The following is a 15,266-nucleotide window of genomic DNA, read 5'->3' as shown; positions in this document are numbered from 1 at the left end:
AATACCATGATAGCTGAACTGATGTTGTTCCTGATTGCCATAGTTTTGGACACTGTGGGCAGCAATAGGGTATCTTGTGTCACCATTCTTCCAGGCTCGGAAGTGCTCCATCATCCTGTCTCTCAGTCTCCTAATGGTGCTACCCACATATATCTGGCCACATGAGCAAGATATAACATAAATAACATAGGTCGTGTCACAATTGATAACCATTATAACTAAATTGCAGCACCTTCTTCTTTGCCCATCTACATGAGTTACAGCGTCCACATTTATGGAAGCCCTTCCTTACATCAGTTAACCAAATTTCCTTCCTAGTTCTATAAGGATAACTTGGGCTCAAATCATTGGCTAGTGTTCTGCCTTTCCTGTACGTTATAAATGGTCTTTCTGTAATAAATGGTAACAGATCATTGTCTGCCTTTAATAGATGCCAATGCTTCCTGACAATGGAATACAATATCTTAGACTCTGTGTTGTATTGAGTGATCAATCATACTTTATCAATGCGTCCATCAGTTTTCTTTTTCTCTGCTAAGGTATGCTGCCTCTGTAGATTTTTTGCCCTCCTTCTAGCCTTCTAGCCTTCATAATCACATCACTATTGTAGCCTCTGGCTAAAAATCTATTTGACATATCTGATAGGTTGTACTCAAATTCTACATCTTCAGAGCAATTTCTCCTTGCTCTAACCATTTTAGAGTAGGGAATAGACCTCTTTTGACAATTAGGATAACAACTCATTGCATTCAAGACTGCATTGCAGCTGGTATCTTTCCTAAACATTTTAGAACAGAGTTTCATATCCTTTACATACAATTCTACATCTAAGAACTCAATTTTCTTTGTGTCATATTTCGTAGTAAAGCGTAAATTAACTTCGTTGTCATTCAAGTAATCAAAGAAGCTGTGTAGGTCATCAAGCGAACCAGTCCAGATCATCAGACAATCGTCAATAAATCTGCCCCAATATTGAATATTGTCAATACATCTCTGTCCACGGTGGCCCCAGATCCACTCCGCCTCAAACCACCCCATAAAGAGGTTAGCAAAAGACGGAGCGAATCTGGAACCCATCGCGGTACCAAGGCGTTGTCTATACCATTTCTGGTCAAAGATGAACACACAGGAAGGGCTTCCATAAATGTGGACGCTGTAACTCATGTAGATGGGCAAAGAAGAAGGTGCTGCAATTTAGTTATAATGGTTCGGACACATTTGACATTGATACATTTATGTGGAGAGGTGTGGCTCACTGGTTAGAGGCGGCAGACCCGAGTGCAGAGAACGGCCCGGGACCAGGGTTCGATTCCCGACGCGGCAGGGTCTTGGACCAGGATCAGCGGACTGATAATTCTCGCATCGGTGCCTACTCCGACCAGGGATCACACTCGGCAACTCTGGGCATTAGCTTGCCTCATCTCCACAACGGCCCCACACAAACGCCGGGGATGCCTGGTTTCACCTTGGAGACCCCCAGGAGGGACTATCTCACAGGGAAAGCCAGGACGGGTTCCCCAGCGGTCTATAGCGCTACGAGGCCTCCGGGTAGCAGTGCGCTTTACAAGACACAACAATTTACAATATCTTGCTCATGTGGCCAGATATATGTGGGTAGCACCATTAGGAGACTGAGAGACAGGATGATGGAGCACTTCCGAGCCTGGAAGAATGGTGACACAAGATACCCTATTGCTGCCCACAGTGTCCAAAACTATGGCAATCAGGAACAACATCAGTTCAGCTATCATGGTATTGACCATATTACACCTGACCCTAGGGGGGGCAACAGACAGTTGAAGTTAAGAAGAAGGGAAGTGATCTGGATCATGAAGCTGAGGGCAGTAGAAAGAGGACTGAATATTGACAATGAGTACCAATATTATTTGGGGCAAGATTAACTCTGTCGATATGACATGCTTAATGCCATGGAATGTATAAATAGTGAAAATGTTAATTTTATGTGAAAAGTGGTGGTTTTTCTTATGCTTGATTATGATACTGTTGTGGTGTACGATTGTTACTATATACATTTATTTAGATGAAATGAACTGATCCCAACAGGTGGAAATCAGCTGCTGATGAGATTGGATGCTTTCTCCTAAGTATAGCCTTTTACATGAATAGGTACAGATATATGCCTGAATAGCCTATTGTTGTTCAATGTTATTGTATGTATTATGAGGATTATGTATTTGTTTTGGTGAGTGATCTGCTAATTCACCTTTCTTTTTCTCTATCACACTTTTGTTGATTTCTAACACCACAATACACTGGGTAAAGTTATTATTTTGTTTTGTGTCTGAGGTTGGACCTAGAGCCACGTATGTGCATCTCTATATGTACAGAGACGACTACTTTGTATTTTTGTATTGGCTCTTATATATACGCTTTAAATGCATATGTTTGGATGAGGTTGGCGCCTTTCCTTACTACCATCGCGTTTAGCAAGGATTTGAATGTTGTGAGATTAGAGCCATTGAGCGATAGTCGTTGATGGATATTAGTGCGGGTCAATTTACTAAAACAATACGAATATTGTTTTATTCTTAACAAATATGCGAATTCGTTTTGAATTACCATTCAAACGTTTAGGATATTCAACAGCGCCGTAACGTTATCTCGTAGACACTTGCACATTACAATATGGCGACTGTGAATTTAACAGATAAATAGATCTTTCAAGATGGCGCTTACGCATAACGCCGACGGACAGTGAGGACACTTGCCGCTGTTATACGGGTACGTGAGTCGCTGCAATTTAGAATACTAACTGGACCGAAATCATATATCCAATATATCTATCTATAATAGATTTCTCCGTTTTCAGGAGGAACATTACGTGGTTGGACATATTCGAATTCAAGTAACCCGAAGGTATGATTGACCGGGGAGTGTTCAGTTAATTATGTAGAGTACGACTTTCGCTTTTTTGGTCTCAATTATCCATATCTTGTTTTGTTATATAGGTATTCAGATATTATATCGACTACAGTTCGAAATAAAGGAGTTGAGTAGTCGGAACAGAACATAAGGGGACACTGAAATATTGACATGAGACATGGGTAAGAACTAATAGGAATCACTATAAGCAATGTAAATAATAGACTTAAGGGTAGTATAGTGAGCATTTTAACTTCTTATTTTACAGCGCCCCTTAACAATGAGATATATGGATGTTGTGGGTGAGTTGAGGTTCCTTTCACTTTTTCGTTTTCAGGTGTACATACAAACTTTATGTCGCCTATTATATAATTTTGAACCTACGATTTAGAATTACCGCATTATGAATAATAGCTGCCAGGAGATATATATTATGGGTAACCTTGATGATCTTATCGCATTGTTGAGTGGACTTAAATCTTAGCGATGCCATATAATAATGTGGTAAATTGTTTCTTTAGGACGTTTCTGATTTAGAGAGAGGTACACCATAAATGAAGATACATTCATACTTATGTTCTATTTAGGTGAGTGAGTCCTTTATATTTAAGTCTAAGTAACGTAATTAGCATGCGTACTCGATTGGTTTAAACCTTAGTTTGATACTTAGTTTCTGGTGAGCACTATGGATGATGGTTCTAGTTATTAATATATGTATAACTTGACAAGAAGGATTTTTACTTTGAAAAGGCTTCTGATGCGATCTGAAGGAGTTGTTGATTATATGATTGGGAGTGTTAATTACAATGTCTGGTTTATACTTAGACATTTGCTAAGGTAACATAGAGAGGAGGTTGAACGTACAGGAGAGGATTACTATTTTCCAGGTGAATATTGGCAACTACCTCATGTTATGATGTTACTGGGTTATAAGGTGGTTACATTACTTCACATTCCTATACAGACTGAGGTTTTTTTGTGGGATATCTTTGCTCTCTGAATTTCTCACATATAATACCTACATGACAGTTTGCACACAATAATGATTCCTTGAGGTGGAGGGGACTATACTTTTCTCTCCTGCAAACTTTATAAACTTGAAGTCTTTTAATGTGGGGCAATATATATTCTTGTTACAGCCCTGAGGAAATCTGGGTGTGATATTTACACACAACGAAACACGTGTTGGCAACAATATTATCCTCACTGAAACTGATATATTGAAGATTTACAATCTGAAATTTGGAATTTACAAGGAACTTTGAATAAACCTTTGAAGAGGACCAAGAGACATTCACTTTGTCAAATTTGATTTGCAAATCACTGTATCTTGTGGACTGCTGAGTAATTTGAAGCAAATGAATATTTTTTCGGTATACTGGATTTAATATATAGTTGTGTGCTCAAAGGTATATCAAACTGTTCATTTCTGTCTTTGACAGAAAATTTGGGGTGTTGGGTACACGCCCTTCCTCTAGATGCACCACATTTAGATATAGTACAGAGCATACATTATCCCTGAGATATAGAGAGGAGCGCCCTGAGATTGTTAGTATCCAACTTTTTCATTTTTGAAGCTAATGTTCAGCAGCAATAGCACCCACTCGCCCACACCCAACAACCAATATAGGCAAAGCGGGGGGTCAAAACGCAACGCAAGATCCATTACAACGCATGCCATTACAACGAAGATGCTATTACAACGCATGTCATTAGAACATAAGTATGGGTAAGTATTTAATTAAAATAATATTAATTTATTTTTAAATTAATTTTCTTAAAATAATTATAATTTAATTTATTATATTAAATTAGAATTTTTGAATTTAATTTTATTTACATGAAATAATTAAAATTACATTTATTTTAATTAAACCCCCTGGAGTAAGAATAGTAATTTTTACCCCTACACTATCCGGCACTTACCCTACTATTACACCCCCCTGGAGTTAGAATAGCAATTTTTACCCCTACACTATCCAGCACTTACCATACTATTACACCCCCCTGGAGTTAGAATAGTAATTTGTACCCCTACACTATCCAGCACTTACCCTACTATTACACCCCCCTGGAGTTAGAATAGTAATTTGTACCCCTACACTATCCACTACTTACCCTACTATTACACCCCCCTGGAGTTAGAATAGTAATTTTTACCCCTAGTCTATGCAGCACTTATCCTACTATTACACCCCCCTGGAGTTAGAATAGTGATTTTTACCTCAACACTATATAACACTTACCCTACTTTTACACCCTCCTGGAGTTAGAATAGTATTTTTAACCCCTACACTATCCAACACAACCCACTATTACACCCCCCTGGAGTTAGAATAGTAATTTGTACCCCTACACTATCCAGCACTTACCCTACTATTACACCCCCCTGGAGTTAGAATAGTAATTTTTACCCCTACACTATCCAGCACTTACCCTACTATTACACCCCCCTAGAGTTAGAATAGTAATTTTTACCCCTACGCTATCCAAAACTTACCCTACTTTTACACCCCCTGGAGTTACAATAGTAAATTAAATGTTATTAAATAAAAATAATAAATTATTTAAATAAATTATTTTAAAAAATGGTAATTAAACAAAATTTAAATTAATAATAATAAAATGATATACTTACCTATACTTACGTTGTAATGGCATGCGTTGTAATAGCATCTGCGTTGTAATGGCATGCGTTGTAATGGCATGCGTTGTAATGGATCCTGCGTTGTAAAAGTTGCGTTGTGATGGTATGCGTTCTGAATGTATGCGTTGGAACATCCTACATTCTCAGCTGCAACCTGCATCACTGATGAAAATCACAAGGACAGTTTAAACTTCATTGAAGTCCTGGGCCGGTTCACCTGTCCAGCGCCAAGTTATCTATGGATTCTCTCACTGTGGCCGGTCTGGAAACAACTCCTTTCCCCTCCAAGGCACAGGCATATCTGATGTGCAGTTCTGGGTTCAGGAGGGGCGAGCTGCTGATCTGAGTGCTTGAATATCTGCAGCAATTGGGTAGTGCGCTTGCATATGGCAGCTGTACACTCTTTCCTGCACTGGGGCAACCGAATGAAGGTCTGATCTGCTTCATCTGAGATTCGCTTTTGGGGGGGTGGGATCTGGGAGCCAGTTTTAGCTCACTTATACTCTCTTTTTCTCTCTTCTTACCACACCCCGCTCATCTACAGGTTTTAGGATACCTCTCCTTCTCACAAATAAAAATCCCTATGCTCTTAACTCTCAGTGAGGTGGTTGTAGTCTGCACTATGACTATGTTCGTAGTTTGAGGAGGTTACCCAATGATGCAGCATGCCACCTATGTGTGGGTGAGGGAAACTGTCCCGAAAAAGAGACATTCCAGCACTTTCTTTGACATATAGACCCGGGGCCCATTTTCTATGTTTCTAGTTGTGCTAGAGGGTTGTCATCCCATGCTGGTCTCAAAACCTCCTTAGGCCTTCCTTTTTGTGTATTGAGGGGTTCCCCCCCCACCATCACTGCTCCCCCATACTATCCCAATATGGCTTGTGATGGGCTGATGATTCCCTTTCTGCCTTGAAGTCCTGGCCAGGACCAAAATGAAAGGGCACCAAGCACTGATGCAGGCCCTAGTCAGGTGTACTGTATCCAATTAGAATAGAAAGACAAGCAGTGAGCACTGTAGCAGGCATAGCACAGTGATTATTTATACTCAAAAATTCATAGAATAATATTAATTTACCTGGTTGAGACTTCTGACAGTCTGGCTCTGACATAGCGATCTAAGGAGTACTGTCGAGGCTAGCGTTATGAGGGACTGGAGGTGCCAAATTTTCTCTGGGAGCCACATTCGGTCCGGACTCATGTGGTATGATCATAACAGGCTGCAGGCCCTAACCTCAGTCTGTCCAGCAGCCTCTGTGGTGGTACTCACTCAATACTGTTGGGGGTGCAAGCACCAGCGTGTTTACTCCAGCCAGAATTTAACTTTAAGAAAACATGATAACTGGCGCCCACTCCTGCGCCACATGTGACGCACCCTATTTTTCGCATCTCACATCTCGGCCGGCCTTGCTGGGCAAATTAAATATGGGCACATTGTTGCAGTGAGTCTTGCTGACTCTGTGTCATGTGAATGCGGAATGATGCTAGCAAGGCCAGTCTATGAGAGCATCGACATGGACCCTGCTTTGCTTTGCTCGGTTATAACACTCTAACTTGTCAGCATCGGCAGGTGCTACAAATGATGAAGTAGATTTCCTTTCAAAAAACACTTTTTTGCTTTTTAAAATGTGCCATGTGGGACACATCCATGCCTTAGGGCATGCATGTGTGCCACATGTGCACACATGCACATTTCAGGGGTGCAACAGGGTGTCCAAAGGTATTACTGATTCGGTAATACCGAATTGGTAATACCGAATGTCTTCACATTCATTCCTATGGGCCTCCAAGCCCATAGGAATGAATGGGTAGGTATTCGTTATTACCGAATCTCAATTACAGATTTGGTAATAACGAATATTTAGAATTCGTTATTTTTTAACAAATTCTTACCTAAATCTGAAATATCAATTTCTAAATACCGAATCGGTTAAATTTGGTATTTAGGAATCGGTATTTCCCTATTACCTACATCGGCCCCTAAGTGCCTACTGTGAATGCCAAAATGAGTAAGTGCGCTTCTGTGAATACCAAAATGAGTAAGTGCCTTCTGTGAATACCAAAATAGTAGTAACTTTAGCATTTTGAGTTAGTTCTGTGAATCTGACCCTATCTGCCAAGATTGCAGGCAGCCACCGTAGTCGGGCCGACGTTCACATGCTCATGTGTCCTAATTACTTCGGCTGTGCCACTCGCACTTTTGGGCAGATCCATTGAGCACTGCTGTTCACTTCCAGCACAGACTGGCCAAACTTCCATTTCAAATATACCGCCCTGGCACCGGGGACATCAGAGGATGGCTGTTGTGGTTGGATGTGTGGCTGGATGAGGGATGACTTTGTTTATGGAGACAAAGACCACTTAGAGGCTAGCCACCTTCCTCGACATCAAACCAAGCACCCCTCTTCCTTGAATCTTTCTGCACTTTGTGCAGTATTGTCGCCTGCATTTTCTGGAGGTTTTTTATGACACATGCTTTTTCCTCCTGGTATTTTTCTTTCTAGAACTCTGTGGCTTCCACAGGAGATCACCCCCGTTTCAAATGCAGAACATTTCAGACACAGAAGCCCTCTGCGCAACAAACACACAGTTTGACTATTCTGCTGTTCGACTTTGTAATGGCCCACATACATGAATACAGTTCGGGTATCTGTGTTTTTATACTCTGGTTAGACTTAACTGTTATTCATGAGAGTACCTCATACTATGAACTCAATGAGCATTCTCAGTAACCAGTGCACTGAATTATCCTGAGTTCAGTGCATATTTTGTGGTTGAAGAAGCCAAAGGTGTGTCTATTAATTTATGTCTGTACAATTAACAGCCATTACAGCTAACTTGAAGCCACTAATACAATGGAAGTCCGCCATATGCATATCTTTTACTGTGTACTTAGAAAAGTGATATGGCAACATATTGTTGGCAGATACCAACGTGGGTTAGTGATGCTTTTCAGATAACCAATGGGATAGTATCATAGTAAAAACCGGGAGTTTTAGCTATAGCCTGATAAGGCATATGAAGTAATTGAAAGTGTATTTGTTGAGCCTCAATTTCTGACTGCATCCTCATTCTGTAAGCCCTACAAATGTTTGGCTGGGCCACCTTTTTCTCTATGCTCTCTTCCTCTTCATTATAATGTGTTTTACGTGTAAGCACAACAGGTAAACCTGCGTGTGATTACGAATTTTGGCTGTTTGTCCGCATAGCCGTAGTTGATGGAAAACATGGATAGGTGATGGGTCAGGGGTTTTGTGCTGAGACCTGTACCTACATCATATTTGCATGTGCTTGTGCAAAGGTGTATGCCATACAGTGGGCTCGTGTTCCTTATTTGTTGTTCTTCCTTTTTATATTTTTCTTTTGTTACTATTTTTTTCTTATGTGTTTGTTCTATCTATATTTGTTTGTTTTCTGAGCATTGGTTTCTTGATATTTGTATGAGTGAGTGTATTCAATGTGGTTTTGATGCAATTTAGATTTTTTATGTGTCTACAATTATGGCTTGTTTATTATGATTTCCAGAGGATGATGAAATACCCACTACAGCAACACTGACAGACCAAGGTCTATAAAGTGCAAAAAGCCAAGTAATCAAGCCTTCTTGTCCTATGCACCATAAGACTGGAAAATCTATCTCAGTTAATATCCAGAAGGTCTCTTGTCCCCTTGGAATGGAAGAATCATCGTTTTAAACATCTGGTCAAATTGTAACCGACCTGTCAGGACACCTATAAGGAGAGTGTTGTATATTTATTCTTACATCAATATGACTACCTGGTATCTGTAGTCCTTTCTTAGTGTTCCTACCTTCTCTATCTCCCATAGTACCTTTGTGTGTTCTATCTGTGGTGTGGAGGATTCCAGCCCTGTCAGTTGGTCTGGTCAGCTTTGGGGTTTTACTGCTCTGCTGTCTTATCTTCTATCTAACTTAATAAATATACCTTGATAACCTGAAGAGGTGTTCCAGAACTGTTCTATCCTCAAAAATAGCGAATATATGCGATGGACAATTTTTGTTAGAGAAAGTGAACTCTCTATTTCCATTTTTGATGGCCACAATGATGGAGTGTAGAGAGTGGACTGGCTCTTCGTTTTTGTCAATTGAAGGGGAGAAAGTGGTTATAGTGGTCTTCATCTTATTTCACATCTTGATCCTGATTCTCTTTCTCCCTGTTCTGGAAGTTCATGAGGTCTCTCACCTCTTAAGTGTTATATGTTTCTTTCCCCATGCTTTAACTCTTACTGTGTGTTTGAGTCTTCCATTTGTGTTTTGTTTGTAAGGGGAGAAGATGTGTTGTATATTTATTCTTACATCAATATGACTACCTGGTGTCTGTAGTCCTTTCTTAGTGTTCCTACCTTCTCTATCTCCCATAGTACCTTTGTGTGTTCTATCTGTGGTGTGGAGGATTCCAGCCCTGGCAGTTGGTCTGGTCAGCTTTGGGGTTTTACTGCTCTGCTGTCTTATCTTCTATCTAACTTAATAAATATACCTTGATAACCTGAAGAAGTGTCCTGCTGCTTACATAATCTATTTACAACAGAGAGCCTCACGTCTGCAAAAACCTGTGAGCCGAACCATCTTCATGCATCCCTTCCCTACTCAGTTTGTAAAATAAACCTACTCCCCATATCATCTCATGCCCCCTCGTTAGTTCCTGCTCCACTTCTTCAGCTTGTTCCAGTTACTACATTAAAAGTCTTCTCACTTGACCAGCGCTCTGTTACTTTAAAGCTAGATTCACGGCATTCAAACCACAGACATACATGGTTATGCAATTCAGATTTTATTGGATTTTCAGAGCTTTATTTTATCTTCATTTTAGCTTCATTTAGCATCATTAAAAGAACTCTTGCTTGGGTGGATTTAGCCATGTCTATGCTATTCCATAGGATTTTGTGGACGCGTATGCTCGAGGCATAACTAAATTTCCTTAGCATGTACAGAGTTTTTGTATGACTTTATCCAACATCGCTGGAAAGTGTTTACAATTTTTGTGAGTTTTCATTTCCTCGAATCGACCCAAGGGCTTTAAGTGTTACACTGCATGGCAAGTAAATAAAATTGCGTTTAAATAGTGTTGTGCTTCACCTTATCTGCCTTGGATAAAGCTGACATATCAGATTTCAAATTCATCAATTTTCGAAGATAACGCAGAATGTAAAGTTCATGTCAGAGCTTTTTGTTCAGGCTTGTGTGATCAAGCGATTTCCTTTGAGTCTTACCTTGGGTAAAGTCAATAAAATTCATCATTTTTTTCAAGTTGTTTAGTCTGAGGTTTTCCAATACACTAATTCTTGGACATAAACATAAATATAATAAATACCATCATAAATCATATTGCTTTATGCAGAAAATGATTAACTTTTTAGGCCGTCAATGAGGCGTTTTGGTATAGTATTGGATGTGTGCAGAGTTCGAAAGTTCAGTTAACATCAGCACATTGATTCATTGCCAGAAGTTTATAGAATAAACAGTATGGGCTAATGCTATAATTACTAAAACTTGCCATTATGCACATGTGAGATAATCCTTCTGTTCTAATTAGAGTTTCATCTACAAAACTCACACAGCTTTGCAAATGGATTTGTTTATGTACCTTTGAAATGCATAACACATTTGTACGGATTCTCTAATCTCCCACTTTCCAATTGTGCATATTGACATGTTTGGAGCTGTTTGCGGAACACACATATTCCAGATAAATTTTCACACGTTGGATGATTCTGTTCCACTGACATTTCTATTACCGACAGAAAAAGAGTATTTATATTTTTGACGCTGCCTACATTTCCTGTCAGCTCTTATCAGTTTTCCGGAATTTTTTTTACTTACCTAACCTCGAAGACACTCAATAGGTAAATATAAAGCCGAAGGAAGCGAAATAGGAAACACATCTTTCAAATTATAGCCAGTCAACAAATATGTACTTTAAACCGTCCACGCTTGCAATTTCCATTTATCTATTTTGCTGCTGTCTTGAAAATGATTGCAAATTTTCGGTCCCTTTTTTTTGCAGTTGGCAATGTCGACTACAAGCAATATTACAATTATTGACCCACTATCAAATCCAAATAAACAATAATGGATTTGATAGCATTGTGAGTCGCTATTTTACAATACAGAATAGCAAGTATTATAAACAAAAACACGTACATCTTTCCTTAAAATCATTAGTTGAAGGGACACAATTAATATGGGAGCCTAAAAAGATCAGAAAGACGATGCAACCTTTTACCACTATGCATCCCCACCTCCATTAAATGAATGCGCTGTTTACGAAGTTACTGAGGATGTCACATTTGCAATCACTAAAGACAGCAACGATAACATCAATAGAGCTGTAATAGAGTTTTTTTTTCCTAAGTTCAGGTTCAGTCTGAAAGCCCAGGCTGCACGAGTTTTGCAAGATTCGCTCGCCAGCAACTCCCCTGCTCTTACAGCCGCCGCCACGGCAAAGGCTGGGACTGCCACCGGCGGCAAAAGGCCTAACTACGCCACTACAGGCCAGGGGCATAGATTGAACTGAGCAAAGCAAAAATAGGAGTATAGTGAGCTGTGTCAGATGCTGTGTTAAGCACAGTGGTGTCTGGTGACATTTGAAAGTGGTGAGGTGTAAAATTATTGTTGTACTGCCAACTGCCAGCGTAGCAGTCAAGCCCAAACAACCTATGGGGGGTTTGGAGGTGTTCTCCTCCCGAGAAAAGTTTGAAAAAAGAGTGGACAAATGGTTCATTTGCAAGCAAATTTGATGAAGCAGGAAGGTTAATAAAGCAATACGATTGAATTATGTATCATTTAAAAGATTGCCAATTTTAGAGGACAATCTTTGCATATGCTAATGTTATATTTTGCCCATATTAACTTTTGAATACACTGATACACTTGTAATGGTTTTAACTATACAATAAATACATTAATTGACTGTGCAGTGCTGTACATCAATATGATGATACTATTTCCTTAACTTAATTTTCTGTTTTCATGCAATGTAATTGCTGCTCTAGTACACAGAATCTTCAGAAAAAAGGATGGTTTACAAACATGATGTCTCTAATATTATATGTCTCCAATTTAAGTCTATTCTTTAATAATATCATATGGCTGAGATACCCGCCACCCCCTCTCAACACAATCCCCCAAGGATGGGAAACCGGAAACGGTTCTGAACTTTTGGAAGGCGGGAGGGAGTGACCCTCCCGGCCGTATTTATTAAAATATGAAACAAAATCAAAACATTAAAATAACAGTTTCATATTATGTACAATTTCATTTCCACATTACGATGTTTGGCTAACCTTAACAGATCTCTAATACAAAGGTTCTCCTAGCCGAACTAACATCCTACAAAACATTTGACTTGAAATTGTACATCCTAACGTTAAGGGCCAACGGCAAGGTCGTAACCGGTGTCAGATCCCTAAACCAGAAATACCCCCCCCCACTTGTGAGGGGATCGATCGCACAGAGGCGTACCTCAAGTGCATCTACCAATTTCCCTTGTACTTGACGGGGGCCCCAATGAACTCGACGCCATTTAATGGTCGTCCGAGGACTCGTGTGAGATGTCTAAAAGGTAGCGTAAACCCCCTCCCGAACCCCACACAACTTACCCCATCTGCCGTCGCAGATGTCCTGGCCCCGGGAAATTCCCCAGGAGGGCCCGTAGCCCCTCCTATCCAGGAAGGGGCCTTGACCACCTTTCCTTTCCTTCCGGCGGCCTATCCTTAGAAAGGACCGCCTCCCCGTTGAGGGGCCAATGGCCACCTCCCCCGAGCGCTCCCATCCGTAATGGGTGACGCCCCCCCATAGGGATCTTCCAATTACTGCTCACCGATCATGACCTTACCGCCCGACCAAAATAAATACGACAATTTACCTAAATTACTAAATTTACAAAACAATCATAACTATCACAAGCATGACTACTGATCAACACTAATGCAGAAATACTTTATTTGAAAAACATACTGAAAAATTGACCATTCTTTATTGCATACTCAAAATATCACGACAATCGTCACAACCTGTAAGAAATAGAGTTACCACACCAAATTTTTATTCAAAACAACTCGCTGTCCTCAGGGGCTGGTGGGTGGGTCAAAATTGGCTCTTCGTTCCGTCTCGAGCTCACGTGCAGCGGGGAGGTGCAGCTTCAGAGCACAGGAACAAGAGGATGCTTTCTTGGCTTGTTGCTCCTTTTATCCGTCTTCAGGGCGGGCGTAAACCCGCCCCCGCCTGCCTCCGAGGGCGTGGCCAGCTGCGTCAGTGTCTAGGACAACCTACTCCAGGGCGGGAAAAAGGCACGCCCCGGCTACGCCGCTTCGGGCATACCAGCCGAGACTTGCCTCCCGCCCAAGATGGCTTCCCGGGGGGATCGTGGTACTCCACCATACGTTCGGGGGGACCGAATGGTCGCCCCTTTCCATGTTTGTGGCTTACTACATACTTTCTAATTTAAACGTTAAATCAGAGGGAATCAAGGTGACGTAAAGGAATGTGTTAAAATATGCATTTTTACAAAAGTCCTTATACTCAAAATCATATCAAAATTACTGGTAAATGGAAAAACCAATAGACAGGACTACTAACACTACGGAACAGTGAGACAATGTAAACTGCATTTATAAACAGTAATGCACGTGAACCATTTTCAGTAATGGCATCGTAGAAACATGAAAAAAAATGAACAAATGTAAATCAGCGGTTCGCTATTCACTCATTTGCACCCCACCATTGCAACAAGACAGTGTGTCTCCTATGGAATCTCATTTCACTGGTGCGAGCAATCACAGAAATGGAACATAATGCATTATGCACAATGATCGCAAATACACTAACTAAAATTTGCTTGGGTTGACTTAAATCCAAAACTTTGGAAGTGGTTTGTCCGGTAGAGCTTGAAAGGAGCATGCTTTTCTGACACTTCATTCCTCTAATGGAGGTGGAACCCAGGAAAATATAAGTAAGGCCCTCAAGAGACATTAATGAAGCAGGCCAAGAAGCCTTTACCTGCCAATTGAAATGTTTTCATATAAAAAGCTAATTTCTCCTTCAAAGGGAACCGTTAATAACACAGGCATTAAAACAACAGAAAACAGAAACTCACATAGGCATAGGGCACATATAAAAAGTTAACATCAGTTGTCTGCTCGCTGTTCAGATCTGCGCACAACCAGATGGTCACATTTCATATTGTGAAATAGCCGACATTATTACTTATCATATTGTTGTTATTGTCAGTAGCAGTGGGAATGAGAAGAAATACAAGTATTTGTGGATTGAACCCACTCCTCGTTCCAAAGATACACCATGGGGGTAACTTGTATGGAGACTGCCATGGCACCCAGGATACTGTGAACTAGGGCAGCATCACTACTTCTTGGCTGGACATGTGTTGGACTTGTCATGTCCATGTCCAGACATGTCTCCACCACAAATGGCAGTCAAGATCATAAAGAATCTGGGTGTGATGATGGATGAGACCCTATCTATGACACCCCAAGTACAGTCGGTAGTAGGAACGTGTTTTGGTCTCTCGAAAATGCTCCGCTGGTTCTTATTCTTACAAATTATTCGGCACAGGAAGACGGTAGTACAGGCCCTCATCACCTCCAGATTGGATTATGCCAACGTCCTTTATCTGGACCTTCTGGAGTTTCTGCTCAACAGACTGCAAGTCGTGCAGAACGCGGCAGCTAGGGCAGTTTTGAGCCTCTGTCCTAGATACCGG

This window comes from Lissotriton vulgaris, chromosome 3_1 (genome assembly GCF_964263255.1).
Source record: "Lissotriton vulgaris chromosome 3_1, aLisVul1.2, whole genome shotgun sequence".
Taxonomy (NCBI): domain Eukaryota; kingdom Metazoa; phylum Chordata; class Amphibia; order Caudata; family Salamandridae; genus Lissotriton; species Lissotriton vulgaris.
The sequence above is the reverse complement of the archived record's forward strand: the minus strand, read 5'-3'. Positions refer to the sequence as shown.